The sequence below is a fragment of the Ixodes scapularis genome, unplaced genomic scaffold (genome assembly GCF_016920785.2).
Source record: "Ixodes scapularis isolate PalLabHiFi unplaced genomic scaffold, ASM1692078v2 PGA_scaffold11__112_contigs__length_91849675, whole genome shotgun sequence".
In the NCBI taxonomy this organism is placed as follows: Eukaryota; Metazoa; Arthropoda; class Arachnida; order Ixodida; family Ixodidae; genus Ixodes; species Ixodes scapularis.
Window position 1 is genome coordinate 62,917,618 of NW_024609837.1, and position 17,030 is coordinate 62,934,647.

Below are 17,030 nucleotides of genomic sequence, written 5' to 3' on the forward strand. Positions count from 1 at the left end.
TGTTCTCGTTGTTTACGATATGCCTCCCACCTCCCCTTTCCCACCTACAACAAGGACTTTAAACAAAAATGTCCTGCTAGATCCAGGGACAACCCATCTTCGGCGTGTGAACCTATAGCGTTCATGTCTTGTAAGTTCAGAATAAATAGTACAAAATACATTAAGCATTTTCACTATCATAAAGTATTGCAACAGGTAGGCACCCGGCTACGCAAAGATTTTCTAAACTTCAAGGCTCTGGTTCTCTCCATGTTCAACTAAGGCAGTTCCGTAAACTTTTTGATGACTTGCAAAATCAACGATACCGGAAAGGAGGGACGCGAAACGAGGGTATATGCCTGTACGTATTGTTAACTGCCGTAATAAGGAACAAGACTCAGGACATCTCAAGCACTTGGTGGCACCTAGTGTCCAGAACCCAAATATATCTTCAATAGGTGGTATGCTACCCCAGAAAGGTAGGGGAGAGCAGCTTCACACTTGACCTTCCTACTTACGGTACGCACTACATTAATGCTCCCCACCGTGGAAGCGCCCTCTCCAATACCACCGGACTGGATCTAATAAAGATGTGGGAGTCCCTAAATGTCTTGAAAATTTGGCTTATAACGGCTTCACATCGTCTTCGTTCCTTTCTTGCTTATAGTGATAGTTTGTAGTTGAAAGAAATATCATTCTCTTATCTTATCACACTCTTGTGACAAAAAAACTTTAAGACACACATACGTGAGCTAGAGATAAACCCCTGTGAATCGATGCCCATCTCAGGATGGCTATCTTTCTTCAAACCTTCCATGTGTTTAGTGCTCTTGGAGTTTGTGTACTATCTCAAATCCCCCCCCCCCCCCCCAACCCGGGAAAAGAACACAATTAAATCGCTTTGAGAGCCCGCAGGCTTTGACTAAACAAAGCTCCTATTTTCGCACACCTTAATGCCCGACAAATGCCCATATAAAACAAAACGCTGATCGCCATATAATGGCAAAATTGCGTTCAAACGAGGAAACCATCTGTGGGCACTTAAGCACGCAAACAACGCCCAGGATGCACTGGAGAACAGTTAGACTGTCAAAAAAAAAAAAAAAAAAATATATATATATATATATATATATATATATATATATATATATATATATATATATGGTGCCCGTGCGGGTGCTTTATAAAGTGGAGCAGGTGACGAGGGGGAAGTGGCGATGCGGGCGGACGACCCATCTGGCACGCGCCCACCACAGATGATTGCCGGCTCTTTTTTCGCTGCTACTACGAGACAGCATGTTCGTGGCTGGCGAAGGATCAATGACGCACATGTGGAAATTCGGTACCTAGAAACTCCACGGACCTCATGAATTTCTTTGTATACTTTGGGGCATTCCCCGTTAAACGACCCAGGCCTAACTTCGAGCCTCACAGATTCAGTCTAAAAAACAAAATATATTATGTGTCATTGGCGATGTAAAAGTACATTTCCAAACAATTTTTGCAATACCTTTTTCTTTTTTTTCTTTAAAGACACCTTGATTTTTGCGGAAAACCGGCCCCGAGAGGTAAAAACACAACTCTTTTTTTTTTAATCTTTTAAGCGAGACTGCAAAATAAAAACCGTTTTAGTGCGTGGAGATGCTCTTCTAAATAATCCAATAATTTTTGTTGTGCATTTTCGATTGTGTAAGGGTGCAGATGCGTTGAAATGTACTAAAATGCTGATGACGCAATCTTAATGGCTGCAGAAAAATAATAAGATACTGGGGAACTGTCACGCCCTGCGTGTGTTACGCAGTGGGCTACGATTCGGAGATCTGCAAGTCGTCCGCTCCTTGCGGAGGATTTCCGGTGATGTCAGAACGACGCCGAGCTTTGATTGGTTTTGATTGAAAGGATGGTGTATAGACCACAATGCTTGATGCCTTGACGTCTACCCACTTTTTTTTTTTTTTAATCGGCCAATCAAAGTTTGACGTTCTTACATCATCGCAACCCCTGTGCAGAAGAAGACGAGTAACTTGCGCTTCGCATGGGGTATAGCTCGAATGGGGGTGCTTAGGCTCTTGAAGTGCGACTCTGGTGTCTACGCAAGGAGTTAATGGATTGCCTACATTGCTTTGCTTTGTCCAAAACTACATTATCACGGTATGGCATACATAGTCTTAATGCAAAAGTTCTAGGTAACACTAAACTTTCATTCAGCCTTTATCGCACAATATAACTTCAGCAGTCCCTGGACAAAGTAGTAATACCACCTGACTGCAAAATTCGTAATGTTCTTCTTAACCAGAAGTCAGGCAGCAAATCGTCCCCACTAAATTAGTGGCCAATATCACTCACGTCTATCTTCCGCAAAATCCTCAAGCGCGCCATCTACAAGCAGCTGATTAACTTTTTTGGATTCCTGGAGCCTATTCACCAACACACAGCATGGCTTCGGCAAACCGCTTTCATGTGAGACACAGCTTCTTTTTATTAGTAATGACTTTAAAAAAAAAAATCTTTACATTCGCTGTCCCACTGACGCTGTTTTCCTAGATTTCGCTAAAGGTTTTGACAAAGTCCAGCACAGTCGCCTTTTTTTAAAATTTGTTCGGTACCATTACACCCCTCCTCTACTCTAAAATTGTTTGAATTATTTCCTAGTTATCGCTCTCAATTTGCTTTCGCAAACAATACAACCTTCTCCTTTGCTCGTGTTTCTTCCTGGCTTCCTCAAGGAGCTATACATGGGGCTTCACTTTTTTTCATCTTCATCAATCACCTCCCTCTTCGCCTCTAGTCTTCTGTTCGTTCTTTGGCTGGTGACTCTGTTGGTCATTGTGAAGTACAATATGGTCTTCTGTATTGTTAGAAACAAAAGAAATGACCATATTCCACTTCAGAACGACACCAACAAAATTACAGACTGGTGTCGTACCTGGCAAACGTCTCTCAAAATTAACAAATGCATCCTCCATCTCTGCATCACACATTCCTCCTCCCAGCCGTTAAATGCTCCAACGTTTAACAGCCTTGCTCTTCAAACTTCATCACGTTTATTGGGCCACTAATGCGTCTTGAAATGTTCGCGCTCTCAGGACAATATCATCAGCTAACAATTCGCTTGGTTATATTTGCCGCTATTTCAAGTCTGCCCTTTCTGATCTCAAACGGCTTTTTTACGTCGCGCTTGCTCTCTCCCTAAACTAGACTATGTTTAAACTATCTGGCATCCCCCTCAATCTCTTGTAACAAATGCAATTGAATCTGCTCAAAATCGCGCTGCTTGATTTATGCTTTCCGATTTCTCCCGCTTTTCCGCTTTTCTAATGTCACCGCAATGGAAACCCAATTTACTCTTCCAGGTCTTTCGATTCGTCCCAAAATCTCACGACTTTTCCTTCTTCGTAAAATCTACTATCCTGAATCGTTAATAAATGTGGTCGTCAGTTAAACCAGCGCTATTAGGCAATGATAGATCAAGATTGCCTGTCCCAAGACCGCTTCACCAGCCCATAAACATTCACTATTGTGAAGTTGAATGGCCTTCCCCGATGACATCGTCATCATAATCGATAACGCTAAACACTAAGTTGTATAAAACAACTCCCCTCTTGAACGTCACTCGGGGCCCTGAGGGTGATTGTAAATAAATAAATAAAAAGTAGAAAACCGTTGCATCACGGGAGTCTAACATGTTAACACCTGTTTATGAATGTCTATACCATGACTTAAGATCTAATAGATAAATGATAGAAATTAAGAAAAAGACGACTAGAGCGTAACTAGCTGTGCTGTGCATGAATGTGCAACAAACAAGACATCAATGTCATCTTTAAAACAGTTACGTAGTACATTAGTGCAAATATTTGCAAAATAATTATTCCAATTCTGGTAGCTGTTATGAACAGAAATCATAAAAAATATGCTGAGCCTTTTAGAAATGCAAAGCAAAGTTAACAAATATTAGGTACATCACGATGTGATAAGGAACATCCGAAATGGCACCATTATGTTCCAACGTTCACGTTTTCAGCCTTTGTTCTTGCATTCCTTTCTTCGCGGTTACTCATTACGGGTTCAGCCAGACTGCACGCCTCATTGGCCACGCCTAATGGGGATCATTACACGAAGCAGCCAATGAGCGCTTCAGAAGCATCGCGCCCTGTCAGGGTTCATTTACTCTGCGCTCTAATAATCACCTCTGACGGGGTTTAATAACATGTACGACGTGCGGAGAGGGACGGCAAACCACAGCCGTGTGTTTCTGGTGAGTTTTTTTATTCTTCCGAAAGAAAGTGGCATTAATGGTGGCGTTAGCCATTGCGGTTGAAAAATCTTCAGAAGAGCAGTTCAACATAAATGGTGTTTCTGAGAAGATATTCTCAAATCCTTAAAAATAGTTTCATACAAGAAAACAAGACAAAAATACTTCCTGGATCAAACTGCCCACCACGACAGACGCCAGGAAGTGAAAAAAAAATAATAATAAATAAAACCTAAACACACGATTGTGCAAAATTTTTATCCAAATGTGACTAACTGTATTTTAATTACATAAAAAAACGCATGCTTCCACTTAAAAACGTGCCGAGTGTTATCGAGAACACCTATATTTGCAAATTGTTTGGAACTAGGAAGTTTTTGATAACGCTTAAAGAGCTTGAAATTGTAACCATATATTTATTTTCGCCAATAAGAAGTTAAATAGTATACACTCTAAAAATTCCCGTGAGTCTGCTTTCCCGCACAACACTCGGAGAGCCAATCACCACAACTTACAGAGGCAGCTCAGTGAATGACAATGCCGACACATATGTTTAGACGAAAAAACGTAGTCTAAGTTGTGACATTAAGCAATGCAAGCGTGACGTTTTGCATTGCTTAATGTCACAACTCAGACTACGTTGTTCGGTCTAAACATAGGTTTCGGCATTGTCATTCGCTGAGCTGCCTCTGTAAGTTGCGGTGATTGGCTCTCCGAGAATTTTGCGTGAAAGTAGACGCACAGACATTTTTTAGAGTGTACGTTAGGTAGCTAATTTGCTTATTATGTTGTTCTTTCGATACCTGACGTAAATGTCTACTTTTTCGTTTTAACCACCCTATTGAAAGGGATGCCTAGAATACCTAGGATATCTAGAAATGCCCCACTATATATCGAGTAGGAGGGACCACGTAAAAAAAATACGCGAAATAAAATGTCGAACTAACTATATGATGTTTTCTTTTTTTCCGAGAACTATATCGGAATGGAATGAACTGCCGTCTGATATTGTATCAGCTAACAGTGACTCTTTTATTAGCCTTATTAATGCAATATAAGTTTCTGTGTTAAGTACATCATTGGTTTTTTCGTAATATTGCTATTGTGTGCTGGTGTGAATCATGTTTATTGATGTTGTTGGAAATAGCTGATGTGTGCTGTTATGTGACTTTCCAGTTTATAATGATATATGTGAATCATGTAACCCACTCCTCTGCTGTAATGCTCCGGCGCTGCAGAGAATAAATAAATAAATAATAAATAAATATTTTTTTTTTAATTTTTGCAAAAACAATTGTTGTGTATTTACTGAGGCGTGGCCACGCCGCTACGTCACATGGGATCTTTCTGATTCTATGGTAGGGTGACTGTATGACAGTCGAGCTTAGTGCCGTCTTTAATGTGGAGGGAATGTGCACTTTGCTCGTTTTTCAACGCGTCAAGTGATTCAGATGTTTAGCGTATAAAAAATGGGGAATGGAATCAAACTTACAATGATTGTCTTTTCTGTTTATGTTTTGCCCAAGTCAAATCGTCTAATTTCACGTGGTGACGTATGCTCTCTTTTTACTTAAAAGAAGTAGGTATGCTCTACATGCACATTTCGAGCTTACTTATAACTGTAGCTTGAAGCGAGTTCTTCTTTTAATCTTTGCAGTTCAAACCTAAAACGTGAAGAAGGAACTATCTGGTAGCTACACGGGTAGGTACTCAGGAAGAAAACGAGGTGTGAGCGCGGAAAAAGGTAAGCGCTTCGATCTCCGGTTGGCACAATTAGTGGGCAGCCTCAAAACTAGCTGCCGTTGTTTCTACTAACCGTTTGGACGCGTTCGAACGCCGAACACCGGCGTCAGAAGTTCGGTGTTCGCGTTCGAACAGTGAGTATAATCACTAGTCACTAACTAATCATTCCAACCAGAGCTCAACGCCTCTCATCATTCATGTACCCCCTCCTATACCTATATTCCACCCGCATTCGCGGCGTGCGCGAGCTACAGGGGGCGCTTCTCTAGCTATCATCATCATTAACGTGTGTGACATTACTGGTTTGACAGACTGGGATAGGCTGCGCAGATCTTGGATCCCTCGGCCACACCCGGCTCGTCATCTCGCTTCATGCGCTGTTTTTGATAACGCGCGGAGAAGAATGTTTCACGCGTAGTGTTTATTTGGGAAAGTGATATTTGTAGCAGGACATTTTACCATAGCTTGAAACCGTGTCACAAGTACTTTTGGCGCTGAGGTGTCGAAGCGCTGGGAGGGTGTTGTGCTGTTTTTTACACTGGTACAAAAAGATGGATGATAAAAAAAAAATCTCTATCGCTTTACCACACTACAACATCTACCACGGCGAATATGGTGTATTTAATAAAAAAAAAATATGAACCGAACAAGTTAAAACGGAGAAAAGAATGTTTCGTTAAATTGAAAAAGGGAAAGTGAAATTTGAGAACCTCTCGCGTGTGTGGTAAACACTTCAGTGAAAGAGACTCCGTGTGCCCTGTTAGTTCCAATGTCCTCTGTGAGTGCTGGTCTCTTTTAGTTCCAAAATGGTTCCTTTTTGAATTTTGTAAACCAGCAAACAAAACTTTTCTCAAAATAACTGGCAGGAAGAAGTGGTGGCGCTGTTCCGGAGTCGTTTCGGTTAAATCCATGCTTATTCACCCGGTCGACGCGAAAAATGCGAGACACCCTTGCGATCAAAAACATACATCTAGCGTAAAAAAAAGAAGAAATGTATACTTTTGCGATAAATGACTACCGTTTGTATGCTTCATTTTGTGGCCGAAAATACGCATAATGCGTGATGTGCTTCTCAGCGAGCAACTTAAAATTCGTGAACCATTATTAGTAAAAATTAGATGGAGCAAATTATTCAATCGCATGAATTTGACAGTACATGTTTGACAATTTAAACATTTATGAAAATTTCCGCTTTTCTTTTGGGCAGAAGTTGCCATGTGACCAACTTCTTTGCTGCGTATTCGATGAAGAGCTAAGCGTCAGTTGCTGACGAGCATTCCCTCGTCAACAACTGATTAGCCACACTTGGATACAAGCATCACAGCCAGCAAGTTCAATGTAGCTAGAACAAGTGTGCGGTGCTTTGCAACGCACCCGTGCGCGCGTGCGCGGCTAAGAAACCAGCACGCCATTTACTTTGTTGAATGCAAAACCCCTTTTCTACATCTGCCGCCCCAGAACCGAAAAAAAAACAAGAATCAGAGAGGTTGTGAATAGTCCAGACCCATGCCGCGCAAGCTGTAATGTGAAACTTTAAGCTTGTTTTCGAATATTTAAAAAAAAGCAATATAAAAAAAAGCTGTGGGGCGCTGTTATTTATTGAAAAGATCATTCGCAAAACCGTCATGCACTTTTTTAAATAAAAAAATCGTTTTTAATCGGCATAGATGCGAACTAAAAAAGCACCTCCGTACTTTTACTCGTGTGCTAGCATCCTACCAGAAATAAAGCTGTTAACAAAGCAGTTGGGCTAGTTGGTTATCCATCTTACCACTCCAAATCGAATAAACGTCTCACAAAAACAGGCATTCACTTTATTACACACAGAAACATACACAGAGCGGTGAACTCACTGATTTTTCTATTTTGTCCTCATTTGCTTCTAAATATTATTAAAATAAAATCTGTAAATTGCTTTTCCTCGTTTTTTTCTCCCCCTATTAAAACCGATTAGTAGCATCGTCCGCGATTATCTTCTTCAGGTGAGGTAAGCTAATTCTTCTGTAGATAAGGTAAGACATTGAGTGCACACGCATCCGTCGTGAAGGCTGACAGTGCTTCGCCTCAATTATTTCCCTATTTGTGTCGCACACTCGCGATCCCGGCAGTGCAAACTTAGATGATGTTAGTTGGCTCTAGAAAGGGTATTGTGATGTTCGCGAAGTCGATCGTTGGTGCACGTCCAGTCTGTCCAACATGGCGTTTTCCACAGGAGAGAGGAACGGAGTACACGACCTTTTCAGTGCACTACACAAAACTGGGTTTGTGCTTCTTAGTGCAGCTCTCTGATCGGATTAAAAAAGCGTTCACTTTCTTGCACAAGCTGGATAGCTTGGTCGGAGCTGGGAATACCACCTGAATACTGACTTTTTTCGCAACTTTTTTTCGGTCCATTGGCGAGGTTGTGAATATATAGTATACAGGTTTTGTTGTGAACTGTGTTGTGTATTTACAGATTTTGTGCTAACAATATTTAGAATAAAAGGAAGACCAAATACGAAGAGTTGTGAGTTGAGTGCTGTGTTTAGGGTTTTGTGTATGTAATGGAGTAGATGACTGCTTTTTGTTAGACGTTTATGCGCTGTGAAGTCGCAACATCCTCCCAACGGGGGCCCGCGAGGTGACGCCAGCAAAACATCTCGTCGCCAACATGGTATTGGAGTCCATTTAAAGTGAGTTAGATTCAATGTACTTACGACCTCATTATTAAACACATTTTGTTGCGCAATTTTCGGACTGTAAACGGAGTTGCAAAAAATGTGCAATATGCAATCATTTATTCAAATTTTATTTAGCTCGCTAAAACTCCTATCACAGTTTTAAAAACAAGTAGACGGTGCGCAAATCGCTTTTCTTTTCGAACACGGAGACAGCCACTCACTGCGAACGATAAAATAGATCAATGCGAATGACGAAGCTATGAACGAGCTGATCATTGCCTTGCAAACATCGCATTTTTCTAATTCGTTTCTTCCACTTAGCCATTGGCTGGGATCCTTTGCTGTTCACCGAGATTGGCTGTCTTTATTTACAACAAAAAAATAAACTCCCACCGCTTTTTTGCTTTCCGTATTTTTTTTTCCCCCTAGCATGCGCATAACTTCAATTTCAACTGTGTGGAGTCCCGAGCTCCTTCTTTTTATTTCGCAGCAAATTAAATTGCAGCATTGGCCCATAACAACATCAAATAACCAATAACGTACCAAGAAGCATTAACACAAAAATTGCAAGCGTCTTTTATTTTTAGTGTCTTACAATGAATAGAACGCAGTGTTTAATGGGCGATAGTTTAAAACTGGTTAAAAGACCTTCCATCGTAGTCTCGAGGAGTAAAGACAAACCTTTATTTTCACCAATTCCTCCACTACGTTGAGTGGTAAAATTGGGTGCATAGGGTAACGTGACGTTACTTTTCCCGCTAAATTTATGGGGGAAAGAAATTGGCGCTGGGCTCCTGACCCTAAGTCGCCTGACATTAACATTTCCTCTACGTTTATCCTATAGGTATAGGTGACGCGACGCCAGGCCACGTGACGTTAATTTCACCGCTTAGTTTAGCGGGGAAACTGAATTTGTGCACAGGTCACGGGAGCTAGACACCAACGTAGTTTACCCGCTAAATTTAGTGGGAAACGCATGAACGAACGGATAGAGGGACAACCTTTTGTGATGGGGCGAGCGTTAAAAAAGCATTGCTTTAATTCCACACACTGGATTCCTTGAGGTAACAGTGTCTGTGCGCAATTCACGCAATTCTTAATGTATTTTCTTTATCGCGGGAAGCGATTACATACACCGTGAATATTTGAGGGATTAGCTACAAAGAAACCACACGGTTGTCGTTTGACGAATTTATATGGTAAGCTCGTAAAAGAAAATGATTGTCGAGGCCTTTTCTGACCTCGGTAATGGCAAGAGTGGTTTTCATGTTCCTGCATCAGGGTAATTATAACGTTAAACTAATAGCTGTTTTATGCTAATGCAATCTGTGTGCACATTAATGTCACGGTGGCTCGGGCAAATATTCTTATATAATGTGAAGTAATTGCGGGAAAGTTGACACTTTTTTTCTCGCCATTCATTTCTGTCCTGGAATAGCTGTTTGCTATTGCGTAGATTCATTATTATTACACGGTATGTGGGGGCGAAGTCTCAAGGCTTATTTGTCGATGAAATAGTGTGGCATTTTATCTAATTGTTAAATGACTACGGGCTCCGTATTTCCGAAGAAGTTAAGTAAACTTCATATCTATATTACAAAACCCCTCGTACAATTTTTTTTTTTTTTTCTGTGCTGCATTATTGTAATACATGTCGGGCTGATAGTGTTGAAAAATATGGTTAGAAACTTGGAGTCAGTGTTTTCGAGACAAGGTTCCGAAATTTCCAGCGAGTTGCGATGTCCCTCTCGGTTCAACGTTCAATTGTGTATCTACCTCAAAAGCCCGAAATTAAACATTTGAAAGAAATCTCAGAATAAAATAAAATAATCTCCAGTCATTTTTTGCTTCATATTCCGATATATATACTTCTTTCACTTTTACTGCAACGAATTTATGCCTTTTGAAAAAAGAATGTAGTCTGTTCGACCTTTAAATGAGGACGTCGTAACAGCCTTCACATATATTAATTAGTGTTGGAAGATTGATCAATTAACCTTTCAATTAATGTTTTAATTGCTATAATGTCTACGGGTTGATGGGTTGAACCTAAAGCCGAGGAAGCCAAAGCAAAATAAAAAAAAATCCTATTCCTTTTTTCTTTTTATTTAAGGTAGGAGTTTTTTTTTAACACACTTTCTCTACTGTTCGTCGGCACGGAGCTCACAAATAACACCATTAATCACGGGTTGGCAGGGCTGGTCCCAGCACGAAGGCCGTGTTCATTTTACGAAAAGCCCATCAGGTTTTCTTGGCTCCCGCGACACACAGGAGCGCGGCGTCCGGTGCAGGGAGGATGCTCCTCAGTGACAGCAGGCTGCCGGCAGGCAGTTTCCCCAAAAGGGACGATATCCCGCAGCTTCGCTTTCACCAATCTGGCTAGGCGTCTACAGTCGGTGGCCGGTTAAGAAGTCAGGGCAAGCTCCTCAAAACCCTTTCCACATTAGCAAAGCGAAAGGCGGAGAGAAGGTCGCTCACCGACTGTAGTCAATGGCATACCTGTCACCTTTTAGGGCTTTTTTCCTTCGCTCCTCTGGCGTCAACGACCACCACTCGGGGGCGTCCAACATGAGAATTGGAAAGGCATTTTTCATATCTCCGTCGTTGATGTCGGTGCTACCAACGTTGTCAATCCTCTCAAAGCAGCCGACTTTCGTGGTGGGCCCACCGCGCGGCCGTGCCCCTCAATAGCGACGGGCCACGGTGTCGACTGGCCTATGGAAAAGCCTGGGTGTGTCTCTCTATCGTTAGCCGACGTGACGAACGGCGAATTGAAGGGACGATCGCGGGTCTCTCTCAATCCTAATGTGTGTCGGTCGTGAAAAAAAAAGAAATGTCTCTCCTGGTTCAACGTCTCTCGAGCGCTTGTATTCGGGAGCGTGCAACGCCTAAAGGGGGCCCGCACTGCTCTCCGTTGGAACAGCATTGGAAGCTGGCTGGCAGCGCCACCAAAGACAACGTCGGCACTACGTCGCATAGTGAAGCCCTACCCGCTAGATTTTCTTCTAATGCGCCCACGACGTCTTGGCTGCGTCTGCTCCTTCACGATGTCGTGTTTCTAGATCTCGCTCTTCAAGGTAACAATAATAGGAATAATACTAAAAATAATCATCTTTATTTTGGGTGACCTAAAACAACCATATCGGTCTTCCCCTTGGTCCACCAACCCAAGCAATAAAACCAGCAAACGAACAAGAAATCCTAAACACACATAAATTTAAGAGACGAGTGTAAGATTATCCAAATGGCGACGGTACATTGTAACAGCTGCAGATATATCAGGGTGAGGTGGAGCGATGGTGTTGTATGATGACTGCATCCGAGAGAGAGGTGAGGCATTGCACAGTGAGTTAATACAGAAGCAAACAAAATATCTGGTTAGACGGGAAGGAACATGAAAGTTCACCCTTTCAAGGAGCTGCGGAGAATCAAATGCACAATCAGCCACCTTGTGTAGACAAAAAAAAAAGTCTCGAAGAGATCTCCTGGTAGACAGAAGTGAAAGTGAAAACATTTCCAAGTATATGTTCATGATTATAATAAAACGCCTCTCAAAGCATTCATCGGAAACAATTCAGATAACCCTTTTCTGAACATTTTCGATTTTTAAAGCCTGCGTCTTAGATATTGAGTTCCACATGACAGAAGCAAATTGGAGTCTTGACCTCACTAGGGAATTAAAAAGGTGAATGAAAGGTTTTTTTTAAAATTACGCGTCAAGCGAGATATCATTCCTAGTACTTTATAAGCATTTCCGATGAGTAAAGACTGATGATTTTGAAAGTTAAAGACAGTCAACACACACGCCAAGATCCTTTACGATAGGTACACGTTGTATTGGCGATCCCTCAAGATAATAAGTGAAGTAAACAACAGCACGCCGTCGGCACAAGGAAAGCACTTTTGCTTTTGCAGGGTTAAGCACCAAATGATTTTTTTTTTGCACCAGTGAAGAATATTTCACACGTCACTTGTAAGATAACGCAATCTTGAAGTGTATGACTGGTTTTGATCAACGTAATGTCAGTAGCGAAAATTAACAGCTTAGACGTATATACGCAAGACAAAATATCGTTTATAAAGATCAGGAACAACAAAGGGCCCACGACTGATCTCTGAGGAACACCGGACGTTCTAAAAGAAAAAAAGAGTTTGGAGAAACTCATCAACGCGAACAGTGTTAGAGCGCAACGACGGATAGCTGTCAAACCATTCACACATTGAAATTCGAAACCCTATACCCCGCCCGGGTGGCACCCAGAGTGTCGAACGACGTTTTAGCGATTGCCGACTTTTCATCTTCGGCCGCCGCGAAGGGGCGTTTACGGGTAAACCAGGTGGGTTAACATGTTTTTGTAAAGAGCCGCCGTAGACTGTCGCCGGCGAAACGCCGTGAACGTAGGGGGGGGGGGGGGGGGGGGGGGAACCATTCATTTTCTAAAACGTCGATTCGCTCAAATGACCGGTGTTCGCTAAGGCGTCATTCGCTCATCCGATATGGACCCGCCTCTGCGAAGCGTCTGTGTGCTGGGTGGTTCGAAAATCACTACGGGACGACATGAATCGGTGCCAGCAAATAATCAAATCTACACGCGAAGTATTGTTTGCTCCTCTTCTTGTCAGGTTGCTCTTAGCTCGCCGAGGTATCGAGTAGACGTACTGGGATTGACATGATAGCGGCGGCTTTCGCCGATGCATGGAGGGGAACTCTGTTCTTTATTATCGGGTGTCCTGGAAAAAAAGTTAACGCCAAGTGTGACCCCGAACGTTTTGTATAAGCGTCGTGCTCACGTAAGCTGCGACATTCATTAGAAGCAAAGGTTGCACTCTAAAAAAAGCCCGTGCGTCTAGTTTCGCGTGCAACACTCGGAGAGCCAATCACCGCAAGTCATGGAGGCTGCTCAGCGAATGACGATGCCAAAACATATGTTTAGACCAAAAAACGCAGTCTGAGTTGTGACATTAAGCAATGCAAAACGTCACGCTTGCAGTGCTTAATGTCACAACTCAGACTGCATTTTTTTGTCTAAACATATGTTTCGGCATCGTCATTCGCTGAGCTGCCTCCGTAACTTGCGGTGATTAGCTCTCCGAGTGCTGTGCGCGAAAGTAGACGTACAGGCTTTTTTTTAGAGTGAGGCTGCTACGCAGGTTGTCTATGCCAGTCCAGCCGTCTCCAATGCGAACCGTGGCACCACTTGTCTTGACATACGCGCTTCCAATAGTGCAGCAATGCTGATTGTGAAGAAGCAAGAAGCTTGCTCATGTCGGATAATACCGATGATATATTTTTATGTTATGCCTTCCCTGGTAGAATAATAATCTGTGTGTATCTTCGTACTGTACTCATCTGCACATGTTTATCCCCAGCTGAAACCTCAGTATACAGCATTGCAGAGTTTATTACATAAAAGAAGTATAAAAGAAAAATTTTGCTCTCGTCCTTTTGAGGCTTTTATACCTGTAAATCAATGCAATTGATTAATCGAATAATTTTTCGATTAAATAGACCCTATTAATCGGGTTAAATTTTTTACTTGATGCCCAGCCTTAATATTCGTTACTTGAAAGCCGCCTTCAACGAAGAGATTTCTTAGAAACTCTGAAGAGGAAATAATCCTAGAGAGAGTTCAGACTGTAGGGCGGATGGTTCAGCTGCTGGAACCTACATTCCCGAATGGCAGCCTGTGATTGACATACTATGTGAACTGGCTGTTTTTCGCGAATCAGGACCACACCTATGTTTTGTTTTCCTCGTCTTTATCCTCGATTAATTCCTGAAAAACGATCATTGCATTCAAGAAAGTCTCCCCGATTATACTGTCTGTAGCATGTACTCGAGAAGCAAGAGTTCCTTAACATCCCAGAAAACAGCTATCATCGTTTTTTTTTTCTGCAGGTATTTTACTGCCTGACCTTTTGTGAATAAAGGACGACTTCTGTTGACACTGCATTGACTTTGTCTCTGGCACAGGATCTTGGTGATAATCCTAGACTGATATCCATGTGTCGTCCACTCACTTGTGGCCCCCATTCTATTCCATAAATAAAAAACAACACATAATAAGCTTAAACATCAATTAAAATGCTTTACTGGAGGCACAATATATAGAAAAATATTATAAAGACCATGTAATTTCAATGTAGGTAAACAAATGACATAAATCACTCGTATCGGGCATGGCAAACACCGCACAGCACTGAGCAGAAACTGGGGGTGAGCGATGGCGACCGGGCCACGTGATACTAAGATCGCGGCGCACAAGCAAAGTTTGCTGTAAAGCGTCTATATAAAGGCTCTATTACGTAGTCCGAGCGTGGCAAAAGCGGCGTACCGAAGCGTACACAGATGCTGATTGGTCGCAGGTAGATATCGAGTTCCTGTGCGCCGGCCAATGAAAGGAGCGTTGCGGTGGCGCTGCTGCCGGACGGCGCAGATGCAGACGCTTCACCCCACGCGAAGCTTCTTTCTGCGCATGCGCGGTGCCAACACCTGAGCGCTCATTCGTCGCTCGTGTGTAAACAGAGCGTTCACGTATAGTTCAGGGATGTGCAGTATTTTAAATAAAAGTATTTTATACGTGTACGCAAGACACTTCGAGTATTTTGTATTTCGTATTTACTTGCACATTAGGAAATGTATTTGTCAATTGCCTTTAAATACGAAAAATGAAGTATTTGAAATACGTGTACTTCAAATACTAAAAAAACTGCTCGAAATAGTCCAACGCAATCTTGACCTTAGTCTTACGGCCTCGTAGGAAGATCTTCGAGTTTACGGGAGCATTTGGCGTCGAGCCCTTTCTTATTCTTTTTCAAAAGCTGCTCGAAAGTCCAATCCCATATTGACCTTTGAAATACTTGTGTTTCAAATACTGCCACACCAGAATATTTGTACACTCTTCTTCGCAAATATATTTACGCTTTTAAGCACTCCTCTTTGCGATGAGAGCCATAAGCGAAAAGCGTAAGATTTACTGCAGTATAGAGGTTTTTTGCGCTTGTCCGTGTCTACTCGCTTGTAATTGTCCCCTGTGTCGCGCAAAAAAACCTCTATACTGCATCATGAACCAACTAGGCCAACAACAAGTTTTAATTGACTTACTGCGCTTTGCGCAGAAGAATTATCAATGAAAAAGAAGGGGAAAACACGAAGTAAACGGGATGGATGGATATGGCATCTTTTTGGTTGGGTGTTTTTTTTATTTTTGAAGGCGTCGCGTAACAAGATGTTATTACGAATGGCTTCGTTGCTTCAATTTAAATTTCAAATTAAAACTTGCACTGGATGCGTTTTTTTTTCTGATGTTGTACCCGCCTATAACATCTTAAATAACTTCTATTTTTAAAGCTGCAACTTTCTTTTTCAGCAGTTCATTATTAGCATATATAGACCACACTTTATTTCGGCACGGCCCATTTTACCCGGGGTTAAATTTAAGCAAACATGTCAGCCAATAGGAACCAAAGGAGTATTTTAAAAGTATTTAAACACGATCAAATACCCGTCGGTGTACATGTATCTCGTATTCAAATACTTCTCTCAAAAGTGCAATTGAACACGTAACTAAATACATTTTATCGAAGCATTTTATATTTGTATTTCGATACATTTTTTTTTAAGTATTTGCTCATATCTGACGTGCATATATAGGGATCACTGAGACAACCAACCACTTACTACCTCGCTGCGTAGCCATCGAGTTTACGGTAGCATTTTGCGTGGAGCCCTCTCCTATTCTTTTTTTTTTTTTTTCTTAAAAAAAACACTCGATAGTCTAATGCCATCTTGACCTTAGTCCTTCGCGTGGATCGCCCGCATCCTCTCTGCGACGCGTCAGGGGGGCTGTTCCTCGTCGCTCCTAAATCGTCGTTCGTGCTCCGAAACCGGAAGTCCCGCTCTAAGCGACGATGGATTCCCTCCCACTTCCGGCGCCGCTCGTCGTCTTCTTAAAGGGCAGCGCGCGCGGCGCTTTTGTATGGCGCAAAGAGACGTAACGCCGCTTCATGAATATTCACGAATTATCTCTCTTTTTTTTTACTTTCCTCGCATAACGTGGGACCTATCCAAGCAGCCCAGCTATGCACCGCGCGAGCGTTCTTAAGGTATCTGTGCATGAGAGTTGTAGACGTACGGATATGCATTTTGGTGAGAGAGATTCTGCCGCGTGTGGGAACATAGGGTTGCCAGCCGATGAAAGCAAGGTCCTTTTTAGAAAAGCGAGACGAGCTAGTGCGCCCGTGGGCTCCTCGAAAGAAGTCATACAGCGAGCCGAAGCCATTAAGTGAGCAGAGCAGGACTTTTGTTTACAAGGTTCTTTATTATTTGAAGCCTAGGATTGGTATATTAATCATACCTTTAAGATCATTTGTTTCTTATTTATGTTGGCGTG